A 15,537-nucleotide genomic window follows, 5' to 3' on the forward strand; every position below is an offset into this window, starting at 1 on the left:
GCTTGGCTAGCGAGGACTAAAGTCACCACTGTTTACCCCGAATTTAGATAATCAATTAAATTTGTGAGTGGGTATAAGATATGTGGTTAAGTCTCAATCTTCTTGATAAGAGAAAGATATATATATATCGGTATAATATGAAGAGAGCAACGACAATCGGTGGTTTGCTCTAAACTCGAGTATCTACTAGCAAATGAGTGTTATTTGATTTAGAAAATGTAAGAGATAAAGCACAGCAAATATGGACCGAAATCTGATATGAGAGAGATTCTTATATATAGTTTTCTATTACAAAGTGTTCTTGATATGATAAAGCCAACCCCTTAAGAGGGGGACAATGCCCCTTATTTATAGTAGTGCCCTATGGGCTTCATACAACATGAACAATAAAATAATGATGAAAAAGCTCTGAGTTGGATTAGGTTGGCCGTACGGTCTGACACCCGTACGATTGGCAGTTGAGCATGGCAGGACGCTATCGACGCATGGCAACCGCGTAACGGATCTCCCGGATCAACGACCATGACCAAAACGGACTAACGGCCAGGATCTGCCAGACTAACGGCCACGATTTCCCGGACTAACGGCCACGATCAAACGGACCAGCGGCCACGATCAATTCAGACCAACGGCTATGATCAAACGGACCAGCGGCCGCGATCGATTCGGACCAACGGCTATGATCAACCGGACCAGCGGCCACGATCAATTCGGACCAACGGCCCCGGTCAAACGGACCAATGGCCACGATCAATTCGGCTATGGAGAAATTGGACCAGATGATGATCTTCCCTCTTTTCCTTCGATCTCTGGTCTTTACCGGTTCTAACATATGTCCGATTTTTACCGTATACAGATAGCCCCCACACTTTCCGGACCGTAGTTTTATCGAAGTAACGGGAAGTGGATGAATCACGCCTTCATTTCATTCTTCCTCCATTTTATTTTCTTCACTTCACTTTATTCTCTCTTCATTTCGTCACCTCTAATCATCTTCCATCTCAAGTTTGTTGCTGATTTAACCGTTTATCCCCTTTGGTTCATCGCTTGTATTATGAACGGTGGAAGTCTCGGAGGATCACCCTTGAGCAAGCCGGGCATGGTTTTGCGGATCTTCCGGCCCTGATACTTGAAGCTAAGAGGGTCGAGGAAGAAGCTAAGAGAGCCCTCGAGACTGACTCCCACGACTCCGAGCGGACGATGTCCGAACACTCCGGATCCAGCCATGCCGGATAGACCAGGGGCTGTACTTAGCCTTTTGTTTTTTGCTTTTGTAGGGGTTTCCGGTGTAAAGACCTTCGTATAAATGGAACACACATTTTTCTTGATTTTCTTTATTCTTTTGCTTGAATATCTGTTATGTCCTTCGCCCGAGTTGTCAGTCCGATTTAAGGACAAGCAAACTGGAAATCATTATTCCGCGTTGTGCCTGAATATTGGCTTTTCTCTTCAGCCGGTATGTTTTGCCCGAAAATTTGATGGAGTTTTTGCCCGTGGGACTTATCTTATGCTTTGTGAATTCAGACGTCTCCGAATCACGATGGGCATTTTTAGGGCCGGTATTTTTCGGCTATATTTTTTTAAGGCCGGTATTTTTCGGACACCTGAATCTCAGCCTTAGCTAAATTTCGATGTAACAGTCCCCGTTTGAGGGGTTAACGATTTTGGCTCGGTTCACTATGACCTTGTTGCCTTTGTCGAATTTCGACCGTAGTGCCCGGAATAGGGTAGACGAATGAAGTAATGCCGAAATACGGCGACAATCATCGGGGTAGAGTATTTTAACAAGAAGACATCTGAGATATCGTTATCCGAACTTTCGATGATTTTTGTATTGCAAGTATTTGTACAAGATACGAGAATTTTGTTTCCTTCTGCTTTTGCCGTAGCTAATACTGTTTGGACACGATTCATTCTGATCGTTTAGTCCTTTCATCGACACCGAATGCAGAAGGTCCGGTTTTGGTTTTGCCGTAGCAAATATTGGGGGGACACGATTCATTTTGATCGTTTGGTCCTTACACCGAAACCTAATGCAGAAGGTCCGGTCTTGATTTGTTGAGCTCCTCTGTTTTCCATTAACCGGGATAAACCTCGATGTGGGTATAAGTCTCCTAGTGATTATCCGAGCTGCAAGATCAGGCGAGCGCTATCAAGCCCCCACTTGTAGGCCGTGACCCCCGAGTTCCCGGGCGTTTGTCCTTATCTTTGTTAAGTAACACGTTGTACTTGTTGTCTCATTAAAAACCTTGTCAAAAAACCCATTTTGGGACAAAACCGTACTAAGGAAAAGAGTGCAACACGCGTTTTCAGACCTAGATCCTAACTTTATCCGGTACTTGACTTCCTGCAAAAAGAAAAAGGTTAAACATGAGGTGTCCATACCTTAACAGTAACATCCCTTCAAATGAGCCACATTCCAATTGTTGCACAATCGCTGCCCGTTCACGGATTCCAGCTGATACGATCCTTTGCCCGTTACCTCGGTTATCTTGTACGGTCTTTCCCAGTTCAGACCCAGTTTTCCTCCGTTGGGATTCTTGGTGCTCAAGGTAACTTTCCGGAGCACCAAGTCCCCAACTTAGAAATGTCGAAAATTGGCTCTCCGATTGTAGTACCTTTCCATTCTCTGCTTCTGGGCTGTGTCACACCCCCATTTTAACCGGGTTGATTTAGGAGTATGACGTATTGGTGATTCCTATTTATTTTGTTTTAAGGAGTCGCCACCTAATTAATTTAACGGTGAATTAGGACACCTAGAGGTTAACTAAGGCAAAGTTAGAACTAAACCTCAATTAATAGTCTGCTTAACCAATATGATTCTAGATAAGGGCTCTATAACTAAAGGGAAGGGGTTAGGCATCCTTTAGAATCCGTTAACTTACGGTTATCCGGCCAAACTTAGGTTAATTAATTTAGATGAAATATAATGCTTAAATCTTAAGAAAAATAGGTTGTAAATGTTATTGAGGTTTTAAAGGAAAAACATAATAATGCTATTTAAACTAATTTTGAAGAAATACATAGTAATCCACTTAAAAAATAAAACTTATAAACGTTGTTAAGCTTAAAATAATAATTTTATTTAAAAGATGAGACTTGCAAAATATAACGATTCGTATATAAATAGAAGCCTTTTAATAGAAAACCTAGCCAATTTGACTTGGAATAAAATGACATTATATGAGTATAGTGATGTAGGAAATCTAGACTCATTATGAATAGAATGGAAAAGGTTTAAAATAATGTAAATGAGACTTTAAAATTCAATTGGTTAGATATGCTTACTTAATCTAAACTATTTTATAAATAGAATGCAAAAGGTGATGAGTTTTCTTTCTCTTTCTTATTAACTTATTTAACTATGTTTGACTCAAAATATGTATAATCAAATTAATCTTGACTGTTTATAAAATATACTCGAATTAATATTTGTATATTAGTGACGTTTAATTTTCTAATATGGTAATAAATAAAACATAATTCCTTTGATTCAAAAATATTCTATTTTTTAAATCAATTGTTCAGAAAGTAAATATTAAGATACTATAAATAACTTTAATGTAAAGAGAAGAAAACGAAACTTATGGTATTAATTGAGTTACTCTCTTAAATTTACTACCCATTATACTAAATATAACCTACTAATTTTGCCAAGGTTCACCTAAATTAAGAAAATAAAAACAAAATAAAAAGTTAGTCACATAATACAAGTTAAAGGACACAAAAATAAAATAAAAGAGACCAACTAATATCAAATGGGCCTGCCCATTTTGGGCCACTGTGATCCATAGCTGCAGTTGGGGAGAATGGACTCAGCCCATTTGTAAACTATTGCGCACTGTTCATGCCTGTTGGGCCTTGGCCCAGCATTTATGTTTTCCGTTTTTTGCTGTGGACATGGATGGACCGAGAAAAAATCTCATTGGGCTTTTAGCCCAACGCCGAATGCGGAAGAAGAACGAGTCCCTCGGACTTGTATATGATGGTCATGCATGAAAATGAAGGGAAAAGGATTAGTATACGATCAATAAGGTTAAACATGTAAAAAATATAAATTCAAACAACTCCGTAGATCATATATATATATATATATATATATATATATATATATATATATATATATATATATATATTACGTATACTTAAGTATAATCCATGCATACACAAATTAACCACCACACACATATAAACAGGCAATACTCAAGCATGGGCATAATCAAATAGTGTATCATTCATTGTTCTTAAACGTGTATAGAATTTGGACATATGCGAAGGCTGGTATACACATAATATTCAGAGTACACTTGATATACCTGAAAGGTATACACTAATGTGCAACCCTTGTATACACTCGGTGTATACTAAGGCTCATATACTATGTATACTTCGAGGTATATCATACCATAAACAAAACTAGATGAGGAATAGAAGGAGATAAGCCAACATGGGCAGATTTCAAAAAAATGCAAACAAGAGAAAAGGAAATTCATGCACTGTCATGTCAACTTATGTGCTTCAAACCCAAAACGATATACCAATCTACACATGCTTGACACACTAGCGGACTAAGCGTGAATCTAAGAGAACAAAATATATTCCTAAATGGACAGTTTCAGATTTATATATGCAGATTGCCAAAAGGCCAAGGTACTTCTTATTCCTAAATGAAAACTTATTCTTCATTCATTTAATTCCAACAAAATATTCAAACACCACAGTTACCTACTTACCAGAGGGAAGGGCAAGGGAACTAAAAAAAATAGGTATGTACATTTCAGTCATACAGAGGCATTTCAGTCATACAGAGGCAATGAGCATTCAGCATATTCAAATGAGCTACATATGAACACAGACATGCTAATAAGACTAAAATCATCTGAACTGAATTAAGACATGAATAGGCAGATTCTGCTAACTACCAGTCTGGAAACTAAACCACCTTAAACATGAATGTCTAAGCATTTTAACTACTAAAACGAAACTGAGCTAACGAGAACATGAATATGCTTAAAGCTGCTAAGCTAAGCTAAACTGAACATAAGCCAACTGAGCATTTGGATCATAAATATAAATCAAACAGGGGGCAGCAGGATCAGATAGCAAAATAAAACGAAGAGAGGCCAATACAACTAAGTACACTAATACCAGCCGAACCTATATTCAGACTTAAGAAAATGTTCAGTAATGCACTATCTATGATGATAAAGAATACTCAAACAGCAGCAAATTTCAAACTTGTTGGCATATTTAAAACATCATTTTAAGATACTGCAACAAGCACTCAAAAAGACAACACACAACAGACAAACAAACAGATTTGCATACTGGACTACTATTTAACAGGGGGCATGAACTAGCTACTTAGAAACAGAGGAAAATATCAGAGAAAGAAGGGGAAAGTATAACATGATAAGAATAAAACAGCCAGAGTCTTAAATATTAGGCAGAAGGTCTTAATTAAATATACCACTAAATTTCAGGTAATTCATCATACGAATTTGGACACAAAGACCAATTTAGAGTGACATATACAAACTGGATTGGATTAGGCAAAATCCTCTACATTATTGAAGTTTAAACTAACCATATTTTCACAAATTATGAGTCAATAATTCAATACAGAGTCCTGATTCAGTTAACAAAACCAAACAGCATCCCCAGGCTACTTCAATATCAAACAAAATCTACGGACTATACTAATAGCATGTCTAATCATACTGATTTTATTTCAGCAAATTACAGGTGACTGAAACTAATTAAAACTGAGCATAAACAGGTATCAATGAATCTCCGAGGATTGTGCTAACCTACCTTATTACTATGACATTATTAAACCACATTGAACAAACTTATAGAGGTGTTCTTCGTTAATATAATCAGAAGTAAAACAGAAATCAGCCACAGATTCGACTACTAATTATGCCTGACCTAACAACAACCCTTAAACGGGTTCGAATATCCTACTGACTAATTAACCAGATTTGTATAACAATACGCAATTTAAACCAACTAACATGATTAAACCACACATTTGAATCAATTAAAGCCCAATTATCGCACCTAATACATGTAATTACACAAACAGAGCCAAGCTCGATAATCAAACCATCATACCAAACAAATTAAGTCCGAATTACTATCAACATGCAAACAAACTATTTAAACTGAGCTAATCAACTCTAACTAAACAGCATATAGAATAGCAACTGAAGGATGCGAGAACAAGTAGAAAAGGGGAATTACCTTCTCCGGGTGCAGCGAAGTGGGTGCAAATCTTCGATCTACACTCGAACACTCGTTAAATCCGAGTTTGTGATGCTCAAATTAAAAGCGACACAGAGGCAAGTAAAAAAAATAGAAAAAAATGATTTAATGTTCTTGATTCGACATTTAGAATTTCTTATCACTACTGAAACTTGATATATATCTATGTATTGGAGAATTTTGGGGGTTTCAAGATCTTTAATTTTTCAAGGAATTTCCGGCGGCTAAACGACTTTGATTCTTAGGGGGCGGGGGTTTCTTGAACCGAAAAATCCCAGTTCTTGGGGGAGTTTTCTGAATCAAAAGGTCCTCCAGGTCCTTGGGGGGTTTCACCAAATCAAAAATCCCTCCTCTAACCGAATCAAGATCCAATTATTTATAGGGTGTATTGGGGTTTTCGTTTGAGAGGAAGAGAGAGAGGAGCGGGGGGAACAAGACGAAGTGGGGAACAGAGGGAAGTGGGAGCGGGGTGCAGGCGGCGGTGGTGGGGACGAGAGATGACGAAGAGGAGCGGCGGTGGTGGGGCTGTCGATGAGAGAAGAGGGAGCGAAGAGAGAGAGAAAGAGGAAGGGAGCGGCGGAGGAAAAAGAAAAGGGTGAGGGAACCCTACCTGTTTTCTTCATTTAAGAAATGGGTCGGATCCATTTTTGGACTGGGTCGATTTTAAATGTGGGCTGGGGTGAAAAATGTTAGGCTGGGTATAAAAATGTGGATTGGGATAAATTAAAATGTGGGCTGGTTGGGTAGATGAATTAAAATATGGGCTGAATGAAAGAAATAATTTGGCTTCTAAATTTAAATAGAAGATCCATTTAAATAACTTGTGTTAAAATATTGCTCCATATGAAATATGCAATTATTAGTGCTCAGATAATAAAAAATGGCGTTGTAATAGCCGTGCAATAATATTTCAAAAATCCACAGTAAATAAACACTATTATCTAATTATGCAAAGATAAATGCGATGCGTGTGCGTAAGCTGGCAAAAATGCTGGAATAATGATAATGATGATAATAATAGTGGTGAATGCAATGGAATAATGAAACGCCGATTTTAATAAAGCTAATAATTATAGTAAAATATAATTATTATTTTTTTTTAAATTTGCCAAAAAATATTAGAAGCGCAAATAGGTATTTCGGAGGAGAGGCGGGACAAAATTGGGTGTCAACAGGCTGCAATACGGACCAATGCGTTTTCGCGAAGTTCATCCGTGAGATCGAGTTTCACAGCCATGGCCTCCTCGTTTGACTCCTCGGTGGTATACCTGAACTGGGGACTCGGCCCGTTTATCACCCCCGCCCGGAGAAATGACTCGGGCCATCCCTTGATTTTTCCGACCTAAAGCTTGGTTTTCGAGAGTATGGCCGATACCTTTCCCTCGTCGGTTCGGCCTCCGGTTCGTAATTCTTTCGTGATCTCTCCGAGCTTTTGTTCATTTTTACGGGCCCCGGGGGAAGCTCGAGTTGGTCATCCTCTATCCGAATTTTTGACTCGTATCGGTTATGGACATCCGCCCAGGTCACAGCCTCGTATTCCAGCAAGCTTTCCTTTAATTTGAACGAAGCCGTCGAGCTCCGAACATTGAGCCCCTTTGTGAAAGCTTGTGCAGCCCATTCCTCCGGAACCGGGGGGAGCTCCATTCGCTCCCTTTGGAACCGGTTGAAAAATTCACGCAATAACTCCTCGTCTCTTTGGGCTATACGGAAAATATCCGCCTTTCGAGCTTGCACCTTTTTGGCTCCGGCGTGTGCTTTTATGAAGGCATCGGCGAGCATTTCGAAAGAAGTGATTGAATGCTCGGGCAGATAATCGTACCAAGTCAATGCTCCTTTTGACAGAGTTTCCTCGAACTTTTTCAGCAACACGAATTCGATTTCATCCTCTTCCATATCATTGCCTTTTATAGCACAGGCGTATGAGGTCACGTGTTCGTGAGGGTCCGTTGTGCCATCATATTTTTGGATATCCGGCATTTTGAACCTCTTCGGGATCAATTTCGGAGCCGCACTCGGAGGAAAAGGCCTTTGGATGTACCTCTTTGAATCCGGCCCTTTTAAAATAGGCGGAGCCCCCGGGATTTGATCCACCCGAGAGTTGTATGTCTCCACCCTTTTTTCGGTCGAGTCCACCCGTTTCGCCAACGTTTCGAGCATTCTCAGAACCTCGGTGGATGAACCAGCTCCGGAGCCATTGCTTTCAACCATCGGTGCCTCATCTCTTCTGGGTTCAGCAACACCCTTCGCCTTTTCCGGGGTCGTTTTATCTCTTCCGTTTTGCAACTGGGCTATTGCGATTCCCTGTTCGGCAATCGCCGCTCTCTGTTCCTGTAACATTTCAAAAATTAAACGCAAGTCAATATTATCATTCGGGGTATCCGGTTCTTTCCGGACTTGTGTCCCGGACAAAGTAATTGAATTGTTAGTATTTAAAGGGTCAGTGGGGCTTGGCAATCCTCGTGGCCCGCTGCCTCCATTTTCGGCCACGATCTCGTTGTTGTTGTTGACGTGACCAGATTGCCCACTGTTAGCCATTTGGTCCGTTTTTTCAGAGACGAACAATAGATGTTTCTGATTTTGATGGGTAAGATAGAGATCAAGATCAAAGACCACTATTATCCTAGCCCCACGGTGGGCGCCAAACTGTTTACCCCGAATTTGGATAATCAATTAAATTTGTGAGTGGGTATGAGATATGTGGTTAAGTCTCAATCTTCTTGATAAGAGAAAGATATATATGTGGGTATGAGATATGTGGTTAAGTCTCAATCTTCTTGACAAGAGAAAGATATATATATGGGTATGATATGAAGAGAGCAACGACAATCGGTGGTTTGCTCTAGACTCGAGTATCTACTAGCAAATGAGTGTTATTTGATTTAGAAAACGTAAGAGATAAAGCACAGCAACTATGGACCGAAATCTGATATGAGAGAGATTCTTATATATAGTTTTCTATTACAAAGTGTTCTTGATATGATAAAGCTAACCCCTTAAGAGGGGGACAATGCCCCTTATTTATAGTAGTGCCCTATGGGCTTCATGCAATATGAACAATAAAATAATGATGAAAAAGCTCTGAGTTGGATTAGGTTGGCCGTACGGTCTGACACCCGTATGATTGGCAGTTGAGCATGGCAAGACGCTATCGACGCGTGGCAACCGCGTAACGGATCTCCCGGATCAACGGCCATGACCAAAACGGACTAACGGCCAGGATCTACCGGACTAACGGCCACGATTTTCCGGACTAACGGCCACGATCAAACGGACCAGCGGCCACGATCAATTCGGACCAACGGCTATGATCAAACGGACCAGCGGCCACGATCGATTCGGACCAACAGCTATGATCAACCGGACCAGCGGCCACGATCAATTCGGACCAACGGCCCCGGTCAAACGGACCAATGGCCACGATCAATTCGGCTATGGAGAAATCGGACCAGATGATGATCTTCCCTCTTTTCCTTCGATCTCTGGTCTTACCGGTTCTAACATATGTCCGATTTTTACCGTATACAACCACAAGACATGTCCCGTGTCAATGGCACACTACCTTCTAACCTGCTTGGGGATATATGATCAACTCTGCGAATTGAGACACGTATGGGCATCAGTGTTTCTTTTTTATTTTGGGGGAAAACACTGGGCAAACAACCCCCTTCAACAAGTCTTCTGATTACAGAAGTGGTTTAGGGTTTAAACACAAATCGCGTGCAATCTCAGCTCCACACCCCCGAGTATGAGCGCTGCTCTTCTGCTCTAAATATTAAAGGACTAAGTTTCTTACTCAATATTCGATGTAGGATAACGTAAGCAACAAGCAAGAGCGCATTTATTATATACGCCCTCCATTTCAATTTATGTGAATCCATTTGACTGAGCACGACATTTAAGAAAGAGTGAAGACTTTTGAAACTTGTGGTTCAAAATAAGTCTTGAATATTTGTATGGCTGTAAATCATTTCATAAAATGCATTTGTTTCCAAATTAGAAAAGAGGTAATTCATTTTGGCACGAACTAAAAAGAAAATAGGTTCAAATAAATTGAAACAGAGGGAGTAGTTAAGTTAATCCTTTAAAGTGATATTATGATTACACTTTCTCTTTTACTGATGTTATTCTTTCTTAATTTTCACATTTTTCCCTCCCTACAGTTATATTCAAAAAAAATATCTAAACTTGTGGTTCTTTTGTTTTGTATTCTTTTTTTGTTTTTAGATAATGGTCAAAAACACACATTAACTATAACTTTTTCATGAGTTTGCTACCTAAATTATTAAGTGAGCAAGTTTGCTACCTGAACTATCAGGCGTGTGTGTTTCCTATTTGAACACTTCAACTATCCATTGTTCCCTTTTCCTACCTCAACTATTCAAGTAGAAAAAGGGAATAACTAATAGTTGATGTGTATTTTGATAAATAGTTAGTGATAGTTCAGGTAGGAAATCCGCACACTTAGTTTTTCAAGTAGGAAGCTTGTGAATAAGCTATTGTTCAAATATGTTTTTTACCATTAACTTTTGTTTTTTTTTTAAATAATTCAGAGATTAGCCTAGTTGTTTGGATTGGGTTTTTTTTGACTTATTTTAATTTTGACAAACACCAACACTGCTTTTAAGTTAAAAATAACCCAAAACAAGCCAAAAGCTGTCTACCCAACTTATTGCTTTTTCGGTTAAAAATCACTTTGGATTTGACCAAGTAAAAATACAATTTTATCCCTCCCTCTCAGCTGATCTCTCGCACAGCCATTGCTTTCAGGTTTGAAGCGGACATTTCATGACGTTTTCTGCATCTTTTTCTTGTGAATTCCATGTCAATGAATTAGTGAAATTTGCAAAGATAGAAAGAAAAAAAAAATAGATGTTTTGGATGGTTGACAAAAAAGTGGCAAAAATTTTTAAGGAAATAAGATAGTATTATTTGCCCATTTACACACTTTAACACTAAGATTTTTATGCTGTGGCAAGTTATAAATGCTCTTTCTTTGACAGGAATTTAAAGCAATACTGTATATGAACATATATAAACTGATATTTAATTTTGATCAAAGCGGAAAAAACCTATTTAAATTAGAACAATTTTATCTAATAAATTTATAACTTAGAACAAATTGAAACATAAATTAATTTGTACTAAAATCAATTTTAAATAAAAATCTTACTATAAATCAGTTCATTTTCAGTGATTGATTAACTATAATATTGACAGAAAATAATACTTTAGTATTTAGCATTCATTTATGCAATGATTGTGGTGTTGAAGAATTTCTTGCTGAGATGAAAACCATGAAAAAACTCAGATTTTTGTAAATAAGTTGGAAAAGGAAGGAATTTTTGTTACTTAGGATTATGATTTGATAGAAACTAAGCGTCCACCAAAACAGATAAGGGGATCGGGTACCTTATCTGTTCCCTCAAGTAAAAACAGAAAGTAAACAAGACACGATGTTTACGTGGAAAACTTCTTGCTCAAAGGATTAAAAACCACAACCTACACTGCTAGAATTTCCAACTTCACTAACTGAGCAATGTCTTTCAAATTACAAGCCTTTTGCAACCAAAGAATTAGCCCACTAATCTCTTCCCTTACAATACCTCTATTGTAAGCACTCACTTGACTAACTTTAGCCAAGAACCAAACTAATTCAACTACCTCTAACTAAACTTCAACTCACAATAACTAACTATAGTTAGGTGTCTACATAAAAAGCTTAATAAACCAAACACCTACAAAAGCCCTTCTTAAAAGAAGTGTAGGTTTATAATATTTAGACCAAAAGATAAAGACTAAAATAACCTAGGACTTAAAACATCTTTAGTATTGGGATCTGGTCCTTGGAGTTATTTAGTCTTGATCTTGAAAACTCCGAGAAAACAGTGGTGGCTACTCTTTTCAACAATGAGAATAATATGTTTCGAGTTGCTAGGTCAAACAAATGCCAACATGTTGTTTATATAGGGGGTCAAGTGAGGAGCATGTGAGACGCATGTTACATAGATAGAGACATTGCAATGATCCGTCTGTCCTGCTGTGGCTCTGCAAGTCAGAACAGTGTCACAGCTTTACAGCTGTCACATTTGTACAGTGACCAGGGGACCTGATCAAGGAATGTCGATCATCAAAACTCATAACTCATCATGATTCAATTTTCCTTTAATCTTTTTTCGGAAAAGGATCATATTTGCGCCTTTACTATCGAAAATAAGTTATATTTGCCTTCGGTTATACTTTTTCAACAAATATACCCCTAAAGTCATACTTTAAATATATATTTACCCGTACCAATTAAAATTTCATTTTCAGCTTTAAAAAGCCACGTTTCATGCTCTTATTGAACGAAAAAAAGCAGCCCCATTATATAGAGTTCGCTATAATACCCCTCACCCTAAAGGGTAAATAGAGTTCACTTTTATAATAGAACGTTGAGAACAGAATGAATTATTACAAGAAATTAATTTTCTTTTTGAAAAAATAGCATGACTTTTTAACAATCCAGAATTAAAAGTAATTAAGGCACTTCGCTACATTCTCTTTTAAATCGTCCTTAAATGGTAATTATATATATAACTGAAAATTACATGAGATTTAATTTTACTATTTTTAATGTAACCTTTTCTTTATTCAACTTTTCGAAAAATACAAAGCTCAACATATATCCACTCCCCCCTCCCAATAAATATATATAAATACTCCCTCCATCCATTTTAGCTATTTTTTTTAGTAAAATAATTGTTCCCAAATAATTGTTACTTTAGTATAGCACCTACTATGTTTTATTCTCCAAATCATGGACTAACATAATTATGTGTCCAAATGACCATCTATTCCATGATTCCATACACTATTTAATTATTCGGTACACAGGTATATCTATCAATGCATGTGCAGTCAAGCGTATGATCTTTCTTTGAGGCGTTCTATCCTTGACGTTAAATGTGATTTTGTTTAGCAAAATGGACGTGGAAAGTTGGCTTGTCGTTCTGAATATCCCATTACCAGTTTGTCCTTTTGTTTCACCTGCTAAGATCATCACTATCACAGCATCAGTTGGTAGAGGCAAGAGCCACTGCACCTTATTAATTAATTCTTTTATTTATATTCTCATATGCTCCATTTTCCACTTTCTTCTGAATCATTTTTAAATTTGGTATAGTGACACATATACGGAGCAGACCAAAAATTAAATGAATTTTGAATACAAAATTTTGATTAAAGCTATTGAGTTTTGCGGAACCCGTAACTAGCATTATGGCTCCGCTGCTGCACATATATTACATAGTCGCGTATCAATGCAAAATCAAAATTTGAAATTTATGAATTTTTACGCCAACCTCAAATTAATATCATATATATATATATATATTGGGTTCAAATTACTGATTTGATGTAAAGTTGTATTTAATATTGTAGATACCCCCTTGGCCGTCTACATTTATTTTAATAAAATATGGCCCTGGACCCCTTGATATAAATGCCGCACCTAACTAGCTAGTAAACTACAAAAGTTGTAAAATAGTCATATTATATAGGCCATGACCCCTAAACTTGACACAAATTTTTATTTAACTAAAATTTATTTCTATTAGACACTCCAACTTCATTTAATTTGTAACACCTCATGACTTATATGTGTAGTGCGTGAAGTTCACACAAACCGACAAGACTAAAATAACGAATGATAAACGCCATACGAATTTTGAGTTTTTTCTTTTTAAAAAAGAGAAGCTTTTGAGCAAAATAAATAACTTCTAGTATATATATAACACTATCATCAGAATTGGTGTCGAGGTTACAGCAATGGTGGCGGAGTGGGTGTAGCTCTTGCATCCAAAGAGTAAATTATTAAAAAAGCTGGTGCCTTTTTGTGTGAAAAATATGAGGTCTTCGAAGCTCTGAAGAGGGAGTTAAACATAAAGAGAACAATTTGTATTTTGTAGTGATATTTTTATTTTTGAAAAAATAGATAGAACAAGATTGGAAAAGAGGAACAATGAGCACCTGTGTTGTCTTTGGAGTTAAGATAGAAAGGGAAAAAGGGTCATGTAATTGTTAATGGAGGTAATGAGCGTAAAAATGACGAAGGGCGAGAGATCGGCGGAGGGGAGAGAAAGGAATAGAAGGAAAGAGAAAAAGGTAGATTTTGGTCTTTCACGCTCTTAGAAGAAGTGGGGCACACGCACTTTGTCAAGTAAGCTGAATGTGTTAAATAGACATAGTTTGAGTATAGATCTACTAGTGCTCAATGGGAAATAACTAGAGTTGAGGTGCCTAAATGGAGATTTTGTGTCAAGTTTAGGGGCCATCTATGTATTTGGCCTCTTACATATAATGCATATTCAACTTTAGCCACCCATAGTCAATCATATCTAAACTCGTTGATTCAATTGTACATACCTGTTATATAATAACAAAGCATCTACAGGTTTTGTTACTGTGTGTTTGAAATTTTTTATCATGGTTTTTGAGGATACTCTATTTTTGTGCCAAGTGTTTCTGTGGAGTCCCCTAGTCAGCACACCCTCTTTTTCTGGGAAGATGGAGGAGGAAATGTAGAAACTATACAATCTTGACTTGTTCCATTCATTCACCAAGAAAGAATATATATAGGATACAATCTTGAACCGTAGTGAAACAAGGAAACTAAGATCCTAGTGAAACAAGGAAACTAACTAATATATGGTAATTATCTCCCTACAAATATGCTACCAAATAATATTAAATAATATAAAGATATTATACCGCAATATCCCCCTCAAGTTGGAGCATGGGAATAAAAAATGCCCAATTTGGAAAGCAAGAAGTCAAACTGAGTTTCGCCGAGAGCTTTGGTAAAAATGTCTGCCAATTGTGAAGATGTTGAAACGTGTGACGGAGAAATCAAACCTTCATTAATTGCATCACGAACAAAGTGACAATCTACCTCAATGTGCTTTGTTCGTTCATGGAAAACCGGATTTTTTGCGATGTGCAAAGCGGACTGACTATCACAAAACAATTTGATCGCCTTGGGATGTTGTATACCTAAACTCAACAACAGACCTCTCAGCCACTTCAACTCACAAGTGACCGCAGCCATGGACCTATATTCAGCCTCTGCAGAAGATCTAGAAACGGTGTGCTGCTTCTTTGTTTTCCAAGAGATAAGAGATTGACCTAGAAATACTAGCCAACCTGTCAACGAACGACGAGTAAGCGGACAAGCCGCCCAATCAGAATCACACCATCCCTGCAAAGTCAACTCACTGTCGGCACATAACAAAA

This window comes from Lycium barbarum, chromosome 4, assembly GCF_019175385.1.
Source record: "Lycium barbarum isolate Lr01 chromosome 4, ASM1917538v2, whole genome shotgun sequence".
NCBI classification, from domain to species: Eukaryota; Viridiplantae; Streptophyta; class Magnoliopsida; order Solanales; family Solanaceae; genus Lycium; species Lycium barbarum.